We start from the raw sequence: 15238 nt of genomic DNA, 5'->3' as shown, positions 1-15238 counted from the left end.
TTTCCTAACCATAGACATGTGTTGTCATTTGATAATAGGATCACAACATTAGGAGAATGATGTGATGGACAAGACCCATCCGTTAGCTTAGCATAACGATCGTTTAGTTTATTTTTATTGCTTTCTTCATGTCAAATACTTATTCCTTAGACTATGAGATTATGCAACTCCCGGATACCTGAGGAATACCTTATGTGCTATCAAATGTCACAACATAACTGGGTGATCATAAAGATTCTCTATGGGTACCTCCGAAGGTGTTTGTTGAGTTGGCATAGATCGAGATTAGGATTTGTCACTCCGAGTATCGGAGAGTATCTCTGGGCCATCTCGGTCATACACATCATAAGTTTGCAAGAAAATGACTAAGGAGTTAGTCACGAGGTGATGTATTACGGAATGAGTAAAGAGACTTGCTGGTAACGAGATTGAACTAGGTATGAAGATACCACGATCGAATCTCAGGCAAGTAACATACCGATGGACAAAGGGAATTACGTATGTTGTCATAACAGTTCAACTGATAAAGATCTTCGTAGAATATGTAGGAGCCAATATGGGCATCCAGGTTCTGCTATTGATTATTGACCAGAGAGGTGTCTCGGTCGTGTCTACATAGTTCTCTAGCCCATAGGGTCCGCACTCTTAACATTCATTGACGATATAGTGTTATATGAGTTATATGTTTTGGTGGCCGAATGTTGTTCGGAGTCCTGGATGAGATCACGGACATGACGAGGAGTCTCTAAATGGTCGAGAGGTAAAGATTGATATATAGGACAATGGTATTTGGACACTGGAAGTGTTTCAGGACGTACCGGGAAGGAATCGGGTCACCGGAAGGGGTTCCGGGCACCCCCCGACAAGATATGGGCCTTATGGGCTAAAGGAGGGGACAGACCAGCCCACAAGGGGGCTGGTGCGCCCCTCCCTTGTTTGGCGAGCCCTAGGGAAGGAAAAGGTGGAGGGCTAGTCCCTCCTGCCTTTCCCTCTCATGGGAGAAAGGAAGGGGGGGGGGTGTCGTGGAATTGTCACGGCAGATGTCCTCATGAAAGGACTTAGTCGTGGAGCCATCGCTACGGGTTAGCTTGAAGGGGTTAAACAGGACAAGGGGACACGAGAGTTTTATACTAGTTCGGCCCCTTCGATGAAGGTAAAAGCCTACGTCTAGTTGTGATTGGTATTGCTGGGGTTTCGAAGGCCAGGGAGCGAATCCGCTTTGTCTGGCTTCGAGTTGTTCTCTGTCCCTAAACCGCCGCCGGGTCACCCCCTTATATACTCAGGAGGACCCCGGCCGGTCTACAGAGTCCCGAGGCTGGCTCATACAAGTGTCTGCCTCGGTCTCTTCTTTCCTTTCTTACAATGCAAGTTTATACAATCATGGCGGTTTACTATTATGGGCCCTAAATCGCCTGCGGGCTCTGGGCCTCTAAGCTTCATCCGTAAAGCACCATCTTCTGGGTTTCCTTAGGCTTCAGTATAGCTGAAGGTGAACCGGCCCCTCCTGGGCGGTTTACCCTTAGAGGTTATATCCTCAACATTAGGCCCCAGATTGATTTGAACCTGTTCATGTCAGTCTTCAATCCTTGAATTTCTGGCAATTCTCGTAAACCGCCATATTGTCTTTTCCCTGTGAACTTTGGTGAATCGCCATGACGTCATCTTCTGTTACTGTAGTAAATCATTGCGACGTCATCCCTGTATAATTTTTTTATAAAGATTCCTTTCTCTTTAATTAATTCCCGAAGATCGAGGCGACAGCTGCATCCTCTTTTGCTGCTTCCGACTCCTCGATTTTTGCGCCTGCTGTTTTTCCCCACTTCCTTATAAATAAGACCGGGGCGCCTTCCATTTCCCCTCTTTCCAAACCGCATCGTCTTCCTCCTCGCGACCCGAAGACCTCAAGTATCGCCGCCGCCGTCGTCGTTGATCTTCCAGTCCGCACCAACCAGGCCGCTGCATCACCCTGTTCGTACCAGATCTCTGAAGATACTCCGCCGTTGCGTGTCCCTGGTACATACTCCTTCCCGTTATTTGTTGAATCTGTATTAGGGTTTCGAAACTTCTTCGGTGTTCGTCAGTGTTCATCGGCCCTTCCTCTGCTTTTCCCTTTAGCATCGTACTGAATCTAGATAAACCTGATAACTTCCCCTTGCGACCGGATCTGTAGCTTTAATCTGCCATACTACAGCATCTTACTGTTCCTGTATAAATCCTTATCTGAATCCTGTCTGTTCTGTTTAACACCATTGTACAGTCAAAAAAATTTGTCTCTTGAATAACGGTAGATCCAAAATTATATCACCATCTTATGAAACTTGTTTCCGCAACACTTAACAAATTTTCCGTTTGGGGTTCTGCTTCCAAAGGGCGGTTTATCCTTTAGTGTTGATAATCCGTCGTATGTCATTAGCCCTCTCTTAAACCGCCATCTAGACTTTGAACAGCCATGCCCGGTTCACTTCATACGTATACCTTGAATTGCCGGTTTAATATTTGATAAACATATACGAACCGCCAATCGTAAACCGTCCATTTTCCTTTTACAGACTTTGTAAGATGACGAAGCAATTTTCTGCTTGCAACTGGGTTCCGTATCGGATCACCAAAACACAAATTAATGAATATGTCACCACCGGCGCTTTAGCTTCAAAAAATGTCCTCCATTGGCGAGTTCCTGGCCCTAAGTGCCCCCCTGAACCTCAAGATGGAGAAGTGATTGTATTCTTGCAACATTTAGCTCGAGGTTTCAGTCCTCCCGGATCAAAAATTTTCTGGGATGTTCTTGCCAGGCTCCAACTTCATCCTCAAGATATTGGACCAAATTCGGTGTCCAACATATGCAATTTCCAAGTGTTCTGCGAGGTTTACCTGCAAGAAGAACCAACTGTCGACCTTTTTCTAGATCTCTTTCACTTAAACCGCCAGACGGAATTTTCTGATGGACCCAATACTGAACTTGGCGGTGTGTCGATCCAAAAGAGGAAAGAAGTTGATTTTCCTCACGCCAAACTTCACAGCCATTCAATAGACTGGAACCAAACCTGGTTCTACTGTCAGAATACTGCCCCTGCTGAAGAGAATCTTTTACCGGGCTACCGTCCGCACCGGCTCAGCAATAATCACCCTTTGCCTCAGAGATTGCCTGCCAAAGATCGACAAGCCTATGCACCTCAACTCCCAAACTCCGGGCTCTCCTTGCCAACGGTTTAACTGGTGTTGATCTCGTCCGTTGCTAGATTTCATGGTGCATTCTTCCTTTAAGCTGCCGGCCCAGATTGATGTTTGAATATACCGGCAACACCAATGATCCACAACGGTTTAATGAAATAGAACTGACTGACGATGAAGTCAGTGAAAGTGTAAAGAAAATACTTGACGCACCGCTCACCGTATGTACTCGAATTGGCCTGCGTCCTTTTTATGCCTCCAACAAACTGCCAGCGGTAAAGATTTTAACCTTGTACTTTTCCTGATCCTTCTCCACTTTGACACTGCTATAATAATCCTTTTGTGCAATCCTATAGGCCAGTAGCTCCTTTTGGAAAAGGAAATCTCAAGACAAAGTAGCTAAGGCTCCTCGTGGTAAGACCAAGGTCATCAAGAAAGCTGCCAAAAAAAACTGCTGAGTCTTCGGAACCGCCAGAAGATGTCAATGACTCGGCTGAAGAGGTAAAGTTTGACTCCCTTGTCTTCTATCCATATATTTTTACTGATAATGATTATTCCCAGGATGATGCGGAGGCCAGCCATGCAGATCATGTTGAGGTAATTTGTCTTTCTTCTGACTCAGAACTTGTGCTGGTTCAACGATTTCGCCATGCAGTTCGGAAAGTGAAATGCTCTCACCCTGTTGCTCAAAAACTTTCTTTGAAGACACAACAAACTGAAGGGCGTCGCACAACCCGACACAGTGGTCAACAGGTCACTTCTTCCAGTTTACCTCATACCCCAAACCGGAAACGTCGTCCAGAGGTTGCTTGTTCTCCTGAAAAACGTTTATCTTTTGAAAGGTTTCTTCCAATGCCCTCTCAATTCATCTGATTCAATTTATCAGGCATCTTCTAATTCGTCTGGCGGCTCATCAACCACTCAACTGCCTCCACTGAAAACCGTCCCTGGGTAAGTGTGTATTCTTCCCTTCTCTTTCATAACTCAATTGATCATGCTAATCCTTGTTTTAATATTAGTGCTCAAGCTCGTTTGAGTAAGAAGGCCAAGACCAGTACCCCTACCAGTGAAGTTGAACCGGAGAAAGCTCCTGAAAATCTTGATCAAAATCTTGATAATCTCATGGATGATCTTGTTCCGCCAGAGCCAACCCTCAATGCTGATCCGCTGGAAGCTGATCCGGCCATACATGAGAATACCTCCAGTCCACATGCTATACCTGCAAGCCCGGTTGCTGATCCACTGAAGTCAAGTGCTAATCCGCCAAGCCCAGCTAAGGACGATGACGTTATCATTACTGGCACTGCTTATACCACTCCGGGCGATCCAGTTATCTTGGCAAAACATACCGCCAAGGATGAGTTTATTTCAATGGGCAAGAAGAAGATGGAAACTGATATGTCAAAATATGCTAATCTTTCTGCCCAGGATCTTCATTCCGGATTCTTGAACCGGCTTTATACAAGCCGAGACAATGAAGCTGACTTGGTAAATCTGATGAAGGAACGTTATGAGGTAAACATTTTCCTCCTTATCTTTGTATTTTCACTGCCTTGTATCCTGTAGCCCCCAAGGGTCGGTTTGGTTTGTAAAAAAAACCCGGGACTTTGAATTTCCAAACTGCACATTGTTGACTTTTAAGTTTTTTGAACAAACACACATTAGCCCCCAAGTGCCAGGATTGAAACTTGTATGAATCCTTGGGACTTTGAATAAGCAGTAAGAAAGAATTAATCTGCATTAGCCCCCAAGTGCCAGGATTGAAGCTTGTATGAATCCTTGGGACTGTGAATAAGCAGTAAGAAAGAATTAATCCACATTAGCCCCCAAGTGCCAAGTGTAGAACTAGTTGTATGCTTGGGACTTTTGATAAAATATTGAAATGCTCCTCTTGATTTTGGCAGGCTGACATAAACCATCAACGGACACAGATTGCTGATCTTCAAGAGAGTGTCAAATCTCATCAAGAAGAATCTTCCAAAGCCAAAGATGAACTTCGAGCCGCTTTAACTTCCATAGAACGTCTGAAGGAAGAATTCAAGACGGAACGTGCCAACTGGGACACTGAGAAGGGTACATTGCTAAAACGGGCTGAAAATGCCGAATCTGCTCTTAAACCGGTGGCAGAAGAACTTTCTGGGTTGAAGCGTCAAGTGAACGCCATGACCTCCGCCGTATTTGGTAAGTACTCCTAGCCAGGTATCTGAAATATCCATCTTGTAAGGTGCCGGTTGAAATATGAAATTCTTAAACCGTTGCAGGTAGCCGCATTACTCATCTGGGCTCAGATGTACGGATGAAGCTGAAAGCAGCATATACTCTTCTTGAACAACTATACACCGGTGCTCAACGGGTTATCTGCGCAGCATCCTATGACAATCCGGCCCCAACACTGATCAATGACACTCTGGAAAGGCTATCCATGGTACCAGCACAACTAGAAGAGGTGAAGCGATCTACTGCCAGGGCCGGCGCTTTATTGGCACTTACCCGAGCCAAAGCGTGGATAGCTGACTTGGATCCGGTTGACCTTGCCAAAGGCTTTCCAAGCACACAAGAAAAAGGAGCAGATTTTGATGATGCAGCCCTTAAAAGAGTGACAAGCGAAATGCGTCCTCTGGTGAGTCAGCTGGCAGAAGATGCTAACTTGACGGTTCACCGGTCTTATTATGATGCCAACAACAAACGGATTAACCCTGTCATTCCGGAGGCGCAAAATCTTATTCCAGGAATCCGTAAGCACACTTATGCCCCTGACATTGATCCGTCAGAACTTATCAGTGAAGAAGCTATCTTTCAGGCCTTAACCCGGATTGACTGGACCACTACAAACTTCCAGCCGCTAGGTGGGGAGGAGGAGGCTGAGCCGACGCCAGATGACCCATCAACTTCGCATCAACATGGTAATGAGACTTGATCCGGCAATCAGAGTGATGCTCCATAAACCTTGTTCTGCTGGAAATACCATATTTTGGGCCTTCAAGCGCCTTGTAATAGGCTAGTGAAAGTACTTTGATCCGTTGCCATCGTGCACTGGGATACACTTTGCGTTGATTTGTCATGAGAATTTCAGTACTGGCTTATGTATTTTTACAATATTATGCAATCCCTGTGTCTGCATAAGGAAAATCTGTCCAGGCGGTTTACCACCGGACGAGTCAAAATACCCAACACAACTTGGTAAGAAATTATGGTTGCAGCAATAATAAATCATACCTGTGATATAAAACATTGCTGTTGGTTTACCAATTGTGATTTGAAGAAGGGTGAAAACCCAACTTCCACCATGCCATGTTGGTATATATATATATATGATGTAGAACCAGGTTGTGATGAACACCGGCCGATTGCTGGAGACAAAGTGTCAAAGCCAGACTGGTTTTGAAGGATGCCGGATTACCTTTAATTGTATAGTTTAACAGAAGATCCATAAGCCATGCCGGGTTAAAAAACTCCAGTTTAACGTAGACCTCACGAAAAACAAAAACTTGGCAAAAAAGCAAACAAAAAACCATAGTCGAGGCTTTTCAAGGGCTGCCAGGCCCAAATCGAGGCTTTTCATGGGCTGCCAGGCCACTGAGTTAAACCATTTTGACAAAGCCTTTTAAGATGGCCCTCCAACTAACCAATCATCGTTTTAACTTTGACAAGTTCAGGGTCTCAATGAGAGTAACTGTCAAACGTTCGACGGGTCGTGCTAGGATTACCTGGATAGGAGTGGCTTACTTGATGAAGGCAGGTTAACCCGGGGTTTTAGGTGAATACACCAGGCTTCCAAGCCGTGGGTCGATACCCAGCTACAAGGGTCCTTTCAAACTCTTTGGTATTTGACGCAAAGAGCCCCCAAGTAACTTTGTGAGCTGTGCTCAATGTGTGCCTATGTTTGAGTTGTGCATAGCAACAAGACTCTCTTTGGCCCCTTGGGTGTGAAGCTCCCAAGCTTTGCTGTGACGTGATAGCCGCATCAAGAGGGTAGTAATGCCATGTTCTCTTTGGTGAATACACCTATGTTTAAATAGGAAGCCCCCAAGTTAACAGATATTTGAAGGAAAAACGGCGGAGGCCCTGCTTGATAGCAAGGATGCCGGTTTATTATATTGATCATAATATATACATTGTTGAAATATGTACATATGAAAAGCCTGTGGCTTCAAGTGTAATAAGGCCGTAGGAGAGCTATGTTCCATGGCCGCCGGGTCTCCTCCTCAGAGCTGCGTGAGTCTTCTCGGACGTCAATGAGGTAGTATGATCCGTTGTGTAGATTTTTGCTGACCACAAAAGGCCCTTCCCAAGGCGGGGATAACTTGTGCATATCAGTCTGGTCTTGAATGAGCCGAAGTACCAAATCGCCTTCTTGAAAGGTTCTTGTCTTAACCCGACGGCTGTTATAACGCCACAACTCTTGTTGATAAACCGCCGACCGAGCCAAAGCCATGTCTCGCTTCTCATCTAACAGGTCCAGCGCCTCTTGGCGTGCTTGCTTGTTATCCGCTTCAACATAATTCACGACCCGGGGCGAGTCGTGACGAATATCACTTGGGAGGACAGCCTCAGCCCCATAGACCAGGAAAAAGGGTGTATATCCCGTAGATCGGTTTGGGGTGGTATTTATGCTCCATAACACAGATGGTAGTTCTTCCACCCAACAACCCGGCGTCCGCTTCAAAGGGACCATGAGCCGAGGCTTGATACCCTTCAGGATTTCTTGATTCGCCCTCTCAACTTGACCATTAGACTGGGGGTGAGCCACGGACGCTACATCAAGCCGGATGTGCTCTCGTTGGCAGAACTCCTCCATCTCACCTTTAGAAAGGTTCGTACCATTATCTGTGATGATGCTATGTGGAAAGCCGAAAAGGAAAATAATCTTTTTGAGAAATTGAACCACCGTGGCTGCATCACATTTACTGACGGGCTCCGCTTCAACCCATTTGGTGAACTTGTCAACCGCCACCAACAGGTGGGTCTTCTTGTCCTTAGAACGCTTAAAGGGTCCAACCATATCAAGCCCCCAAGTAGCAAATGGCCAAGTGATGGGGATCATGCGTAACTCCTGAGCAGGAACATGAGCTCGACGTGAAAATTTCTGACAAGCGTCACACCGCTTTACCAAGTCTTCCGCATCAGAATGAGCTGTCAACCAGTAGAACCCGTGTCGGAAAGCCTTAGCAACCAAGGACTTTGAGCCGGCATGGTGACCACAATCCCCTTCATGGATTTCCCGTAGAATCTCTTGTCCTTCTTCAGGAGAAACACAACGTTGGAATACGCCTGAAACGCTAGAGCGGTGCAACTCACCATTGTGAACAACCATAGACTTGGACCGCTGGACTATCTCCCTGGCGAAAAGTTCATCTTCTGGTAATTCGCCCCGGTTCAGATACGCCAAATATGGAACCGTCCAATCCGGAGTGGCATGCAAAACAGCTACCAACTGGGCCTCCGGATCAGGAACAGCTAAATCCTCCTTTGTAGGCAACTTTACAGATGGGTTATGCAAGATATCTAGAAAGGTATTAGGTGGTACCGGCTTACGCTGAGATCCCAGCCGACTTAGAGCATCTACTGCTTCGTTCTTGCGCCGGTCGATGTGCTCCACCTGATAACCCTTAAAGTGACCTGCCACAATATCCACCTCGCGCCTATAAGCCGCCATGAGCGGGTCCTTAGAATCCCAAGTACCAGAAACTTGCTGAGCCACCAGATCAGAATCTCCAAAGCATCGAACCCGGCTTAAGTTCATTTCCTTAGCTACACGAAGGCCGTGGAGCAAGGCCTCGTACTCCGCTGCATTGTTAGTACAAGGAAACATTAAGCGGAGAACATAACAAATCTTATCTCCTCGAGGGGAAGTGAGGACAACTCCAGCCCCCGAGCCTTCCAGCTGCCTGGATCCATCAAAGTGAATGGTCCAGTATGTATTATCTGGTTTGTCTTCTGGTGCCTGTAACTCGGTCCAATCATTGATGAAGTCCACAAGCGCCTGAGATTTAATGGCCGTTCGGGGTGTATACTTCAAACCATGGGGACCAAGCTCAATTGCCCACTTCGCAACCCGGCCAGTTGCCTCTCTATTCTGGATTATATCGCCCAAGGGAGCAGAACTAACCACTGTAATAGGATGGCCTTGAAAATATTGCTTGAGTTTCCTACTTGCCATAAAAACTCCATACACTAGCTTCTGCCAATGCGGATATCTTTGCTTTGATTCGATCAGTACTTCACTGATATAATAAACTAGTCGTTGAACCGGATATTCTTTTTCGGCTTCCTTACGCTCAACCACAATCGCCACACTGACCGCTCGGGCATTGGCAGCCACGTACAACAATAGAGATTCATTATCAACTGGAGCAGCGAGGACTGGCGGTTCAGCTAGCTGTCGCTTCAACTCCTCGAATGCCGCATTGGCGGCGTCAGTCCAGACGAATTTATCCATTTTCTTCAACATCTGATACAGGGGATTCGCCTTCTCTCCCAAACGGCTGATAAATCGGCTGAGAGCTACAATCCGGCCCGCCCGACGCTGAACATCATTGATGCACGCTGGTTTAGCCAAGGATGTGATTACTTTGATCTTTTACGGATTTGCCTCAATGCCTCTGTTAGACACAAGAAAACCCAAGAGTTTGCCTGCCGGAACACCAAAAATGCATTTGTCTGGGTTGAGCATCATTTTGTAAACCCGAATATTGTCGAACGTCTCCTTGAGATCATTTATCAGGGTTTCCTGCTTCCTGGATTTCACCACAATATCATCCACATAGGCATGAACATTACGCCCGATCTGTTTGTGAAGACAATTTTGCACACAACGCTGGTAGGTTGCTTGGGCACTCTTGAGCCCAAAGGGCATAGAAACATAGCAGAAGGCTCCAAAGGGAGTGATGAAGGCTGTCTTCTCCTGGTCCTTAACTGCCATCTTAATCTGATGATAACCTGAATAAGCATCCAGAAAACTCAGGCGCTCACAACCCGCCGTTGCATCAATGATCTGATCAATACGCGGGAGAGCGAAAGGATCTGCCGGGCAAGCTTTATTCAAATCAGTGTAGTCCACACACATACGCCAAGTGCCATTTTTCTTAAGAATAAGCACCGGATTAGCCAACCATTTGGGTTGAAACACTTCGATGATAAACCCAGCTGCCAGCAGCCGGGCTACCTCTTCGCCGATGGCCTTGCGTCTTTCTTCGTTAAAGCGGCGAAGGTACTGCTTGACCGGTTTAAACTTAGGATCAACATTTAGAGTGTGCTCAGCGAGTTCCCTCGGTACACCTGGCATGTCAGAAGGTTTCCATGCAAAGATGTCCCGGTTCTCACTAATGAACTCGATGAGCGCGCTTTCCTATTTCGAATCCAGATTTGTACTGATACTAAACTGCTTGGATGAATCACCAGGGACAAAGTCAACGAGTTTAGTCTCATTAGCCGGTTTGAACGTCAGGGCCGGGTCATGCTCAGTCGTAGGCTTCTTCAGAGGGGTCATGTCCGCCGGATCAACATTGTCCTTATAGAATTTCAGCTCCTCTGTCGCACAAACCGATTCAGCATAGGCCGCTTCACCTTCCTCGCAATCCAAGGAAATCTTTCGACTCCCATGTACTGTGATCGTCCCCTTATAACCCGGCATTTTGAGCTGTAGATAAACATAACAGGGTCTCGCCATGAACTTCGCGTAAGCCGGCCGTCCAAATAGCGCGTGATATGGACTCTGGATTTTCACCACCTCAAAGGTCAATGTCTCAGACCTAGAATCAAGCTCATCTCCAAACACGACTTCCAAAGCGATCTTTCCCACAGGGTATGCCGATTTACCTGGTACTACACCATGAAAAATAGTGTTTGACGGTTTAAGACTTTTATCTGTCAATCCCATGCGACGGAAAGTCTCATAATACAGGATGTTGATACTGCTCCCTCCATCCATCAAAACCTTGGTAAACTTATAACCCCCCACCTGAGGTGCTACCACCAAGGCTAGTTGGCCCGGATTGTCAACCCGGGGCGGGTGATCCTCTCTGCTCCACACAATAGGCTGCTCCGACCATCGCAGATAATGCGGCACGGCCAGTTCAACAGTATTGACTGCCCTCTTGTGAAGTTTCTGATCCCGCTTGCATAGGCTGGTAGTGAACACATGATACTGTCTGCTGTTCAACTGCTTGGGGTGACTCTGGTAACCTGACTGTTGCTGATTCCCTTGGTTATTCTGCTGGTTATTACCATGGTTGTTCTGATGGCCCTGGTTGTTCTGAAATCCAGAGCTTGAACCGCCGCCCCCATGGAAACCCGGGCCTGAACCGCCCGGTGGATCCTGATCATATCAGTATAAATCAGAATTTTTGAACTCCTTCATTATGTGACAATCCTTCCAAAGATGTGTTGAAGGGGCATCCTTGGTTCCATGCTTTGGGCAGGGCTGGTTTAACAAACGCGCCAGATTCATCCCCCCACCGCGCTAGGGCGGTTTACCTTTGCGACGCTGCATATTTGTGTTAGCCACCAAATCTGAATTATCCGCTTTATGCTTACTGTTATTCCCATGGCCCCCTTGGTTGTGGTGCTGCCCTTTTGCACCGCCGTTCTTCTTTCCCTTCCCCGGTTTGTCCTCCTCTGAATCCGGATCCTTGGTATTATCTGAATCGGCATACTTAACTAAAGCGGCCATGAGTGTTGACATGTCGTTGCAATGACGTTTGAGCCTTCCCAACTTCTGTTTCAACGGCTTGAAACGACAATTGCCTTCTAACGTTAATACTGCGGTGTCTGCATTAATACGATCTGATGAATGCAAAATCGTCAAGACCCGTTTAACCCAATGGGTCGTGGACTCCCCTTCCTCTTGGACACAAGCGGCCAGATCTACAATTGACATCGGCTGCTTGCACGTATCCTTGAAGTTCTGGATAAACCGACGCTTTAATTCGGCCCATGAATCGATAGAGTTGGTTGGCAAGCTCTTCAACCAAGTGCGAGCTGTTCCTTCCAGCATCATGGTGAAATATTTAGCACATACCGCCTCATCCACATCTAACATCTCCATTGCCATCTCATAGCTCTCCACCCACGCCTCTGGCTGCAAATCGGCGGTGTAATTTGGTACCTTACGAGGTCCCTTGAAATCCTTGGGCAATCGCACATTACGCAATGCGGGAGTTAAACATGGTACCCCTAGGGAACTGAACATTACCCCTGGCTCCACGGAGGCAGTGGGGTGAACCGGAGTATGATGTCGTGCTTCGTGTCGAGCTGTCAACTCGGCCTCCCGTCGTGCGCGGCCGTGGTCCACAACATCTTGCGCATTAGCACCTCCCCCAGCCGGGTTGTTCTCCCGTGGCGAATCTCGGTGGCGCGCACTACTGGACACGGCCGGTTTGTCTTCCACGTGTCTGCTGTAACTCCGGCTTGGACGAGGAGTGGAATGAATTCTCTCACGGCTGTGTGAATACGCTTGCTGTTGATTTAGTGCTGTCTGAAGGAGATCCATGGCCCGACGCGCTTCCACTGCAACTGGTGATTCGCCGTCGATTGGGAGAGCCGCCAGGCGTGAAGCAGCAGCCACAATATTATCCAATGGGTTGGAATAATGCTCGGGCGGTGTTGATGATACAACGTTGTTCTGGCGAGGCAGGTCTGTTGCGCGTGGCTGAACTGGTGCTCCTGCTTCTGGTGCCCCTGCCTGGTTTGGCGCGGGTTGGTTACCAGCTCCTGCACCTGGCGTGTTGAAAAGATTCTGCGGCTCATAAACCGACGGGGGACGTGATCGGTACCTTCTTCTCATGACCTCTTCTGAAGCATTCTGATCCAGTCTAATCCGATAAGCCTGTGCTTCCAACTCGGCCCGCTCTGTGGCCATCCTGGCATTCTCTGCTGCCAGGTCCGCTTTAGCCCGGGCTATCTGATCTTCCACCTTTAGAATCTTCGCATCGTGCTGATCCCTGGCTGCTGCGTCTACCTCCGCGGACATCAGTGCCGCTAGAGCGTCAAACAAATCAGAAAAAACTTGGCTCGGAGGCGGCGCCGAGCTTCCTGCCCTGCTGGCGTGGCCATCGTTGAACTCGAGAGCATTGCTGCGACGGTAGATGAATGAGGCGCTGGTCGTGTGCTGGCCATGAAGACAACGGCCCGGTTTGGCGGACCGGGGGAATCCGGAATACTGTTGCCCTCGGATCCTCCCTCAATCCGGCCATCCTGCAACTGGTAAAGCGATTCGGTTTCTCCAGAAGACTCGTCACTGCTGCGACCTATGGTTTCTCCGTCGGAGATCGGCTCCTCCTCATACCCCGAACCATGGACGACACCTACGAAAACATGCCTTGCCTCAGGCTGAACCGGTGAAGAACTTGCACGTCGAGCCGTTTCGATGATGTCGGTGCAGGTGCCCGGCTCGGGGGTCGGTTCACCGATCTTGCCGATGAAAATGTGAATCCCACCAAAGGGGACCCGGTACCCGTATTCGATTGAATCGGCCTTGGGACCCCATCCTGCATTGTCGATGTAGAGCTTTCCACGGCGGCTTTTCGTCATCCGGCCCACGGCGTGTCCCTTGAGTCCATCGAAGCTTCCCTTCAAGAACTCCAAACCACCGTGCGATAGCCCCACGGTGGGCGCCAACTGTCGTGGAATTGTCACGGCAGATGTCCTCATGAAAGGACTTAGTCGTGGAGCCATCGCTATGGGTTAGCTTGAAGGCGTTAAACCGGACAAGGGGACACGAGAGTTTTATACTAGTTCGGCCCCTTCAATGAAGGTAAAAGCCTACGTCTAGTTGTGATTGGTATTGCTGGGGTTTCGAAGGCCAGGGAGCGAATCCGCTTTGTCTGGCTTCGAGTTGTTCTCTGTCCCTAAACCGCCGCCGGGTCACCCCCTTATATACTCAGGAGGACCCCGGCCGGTCTATAGAGTCCCGAGGCTGGCTCATACAAGTGTCCGCCTTGGTCTCTTCTTTCCTTTCTTACAATGCAAGTTTATACAATCATGGCGGTTTACTATTATGGGCCCTAAATCGCCTGCGGGCTCTAGGCCTTCTAAGCTTCATCCGTAAAGCGCCATCTTCTGGGTTTCCTTGTGTAACATCCCAAATTTTCAATTTGGAATGTTATACGTTAGAGCATCATGCATATCATATTTTATTTTGCATTTTGGTTGATCCTAGAAATTCTACGCAACTCAATGACCCACGGAGAGAGTTGGGGATTTCGTTATTTTCATATTTGAGTTTTCTCAAATTTTGAGAATAGGATCATTTGATTTTATTTATTTTATCATCAATTATTTCTATTACAAAAATATGAGAGAGGGAATAAAATGACTTTCCCAAAATAAAGAAATATTGAGGATTTAATAAAAAAATCAAATAAGATTTTATTTCGGAGTTTTTCGGTGTTTTATTTGAATTTAGGAAAGAAGTGTGTTTTTCAAAATTGCATTTAGGTCCCAAATAAATGTTCACCTTGTGCGGCTTGATTTTAGAAGCCCGTGAAAATTTATTTCCGAATTTTTGGAGTCCGTTTAGTATTTCTTTTTATTTTTCTTCCGAGCGAAAAAAAATCGGCGTTCGTCGTTTTTCTTTTTCTCGGATTAAATCCGCGATTTTTCTGATCGCGATTCCTGATCCGATTTTCGTTTTAGTATAACTTTTCGCTCGTTTATCGGAATCAGTTGATTCAAGCGCCTACAGTTTCGTCTCGAAACCCTCTATCTGTTTAACCAACTTAAACAAGATTTTGCTACTGTAAAATTTGCCCTAGATCCAGATTACTAGAATGAAGTTGTTTTCGTTCGCCGTTTGACTTTCGTTGCTTCGTTTGATTTGATTCTTTTTGCCAACCGGAGTTCTTAAGTTGACCCTTCTGGTTAGATCTCTTATTTGAGTTTTACCTGTGCATTAGATGAGTACTTATTGTATGCTTGTTTGTTTGTTTGCGATAGAGTACCCAGAGTGCGCCGCCTGTTACTTCGAATCGTTAGGTTTCGCGGATCATCAGCAAGGCAAGTAACACTTTGATCATACCTTTCCTACTACCTAGTTTTATTGCATTAGATCAATCCTCAAACATTGCAT

This window comes from Triticum urartu, chromosome 7 (genome assembly GCF_003073215.2).
Source record: "Triticum urartu cultivar G1812 chromosome 7, Tu2.1, whole genome shotgun sequence".
Taxonomy (NCBI): Eukaryota; Viridiplantae; Streptophyta; class Magnoliopsida; order Poales; family Poaceae; genus Triticum; species Triticum urartu.
Note: the sequence above shows the minus strand (reverse complement) of the source record.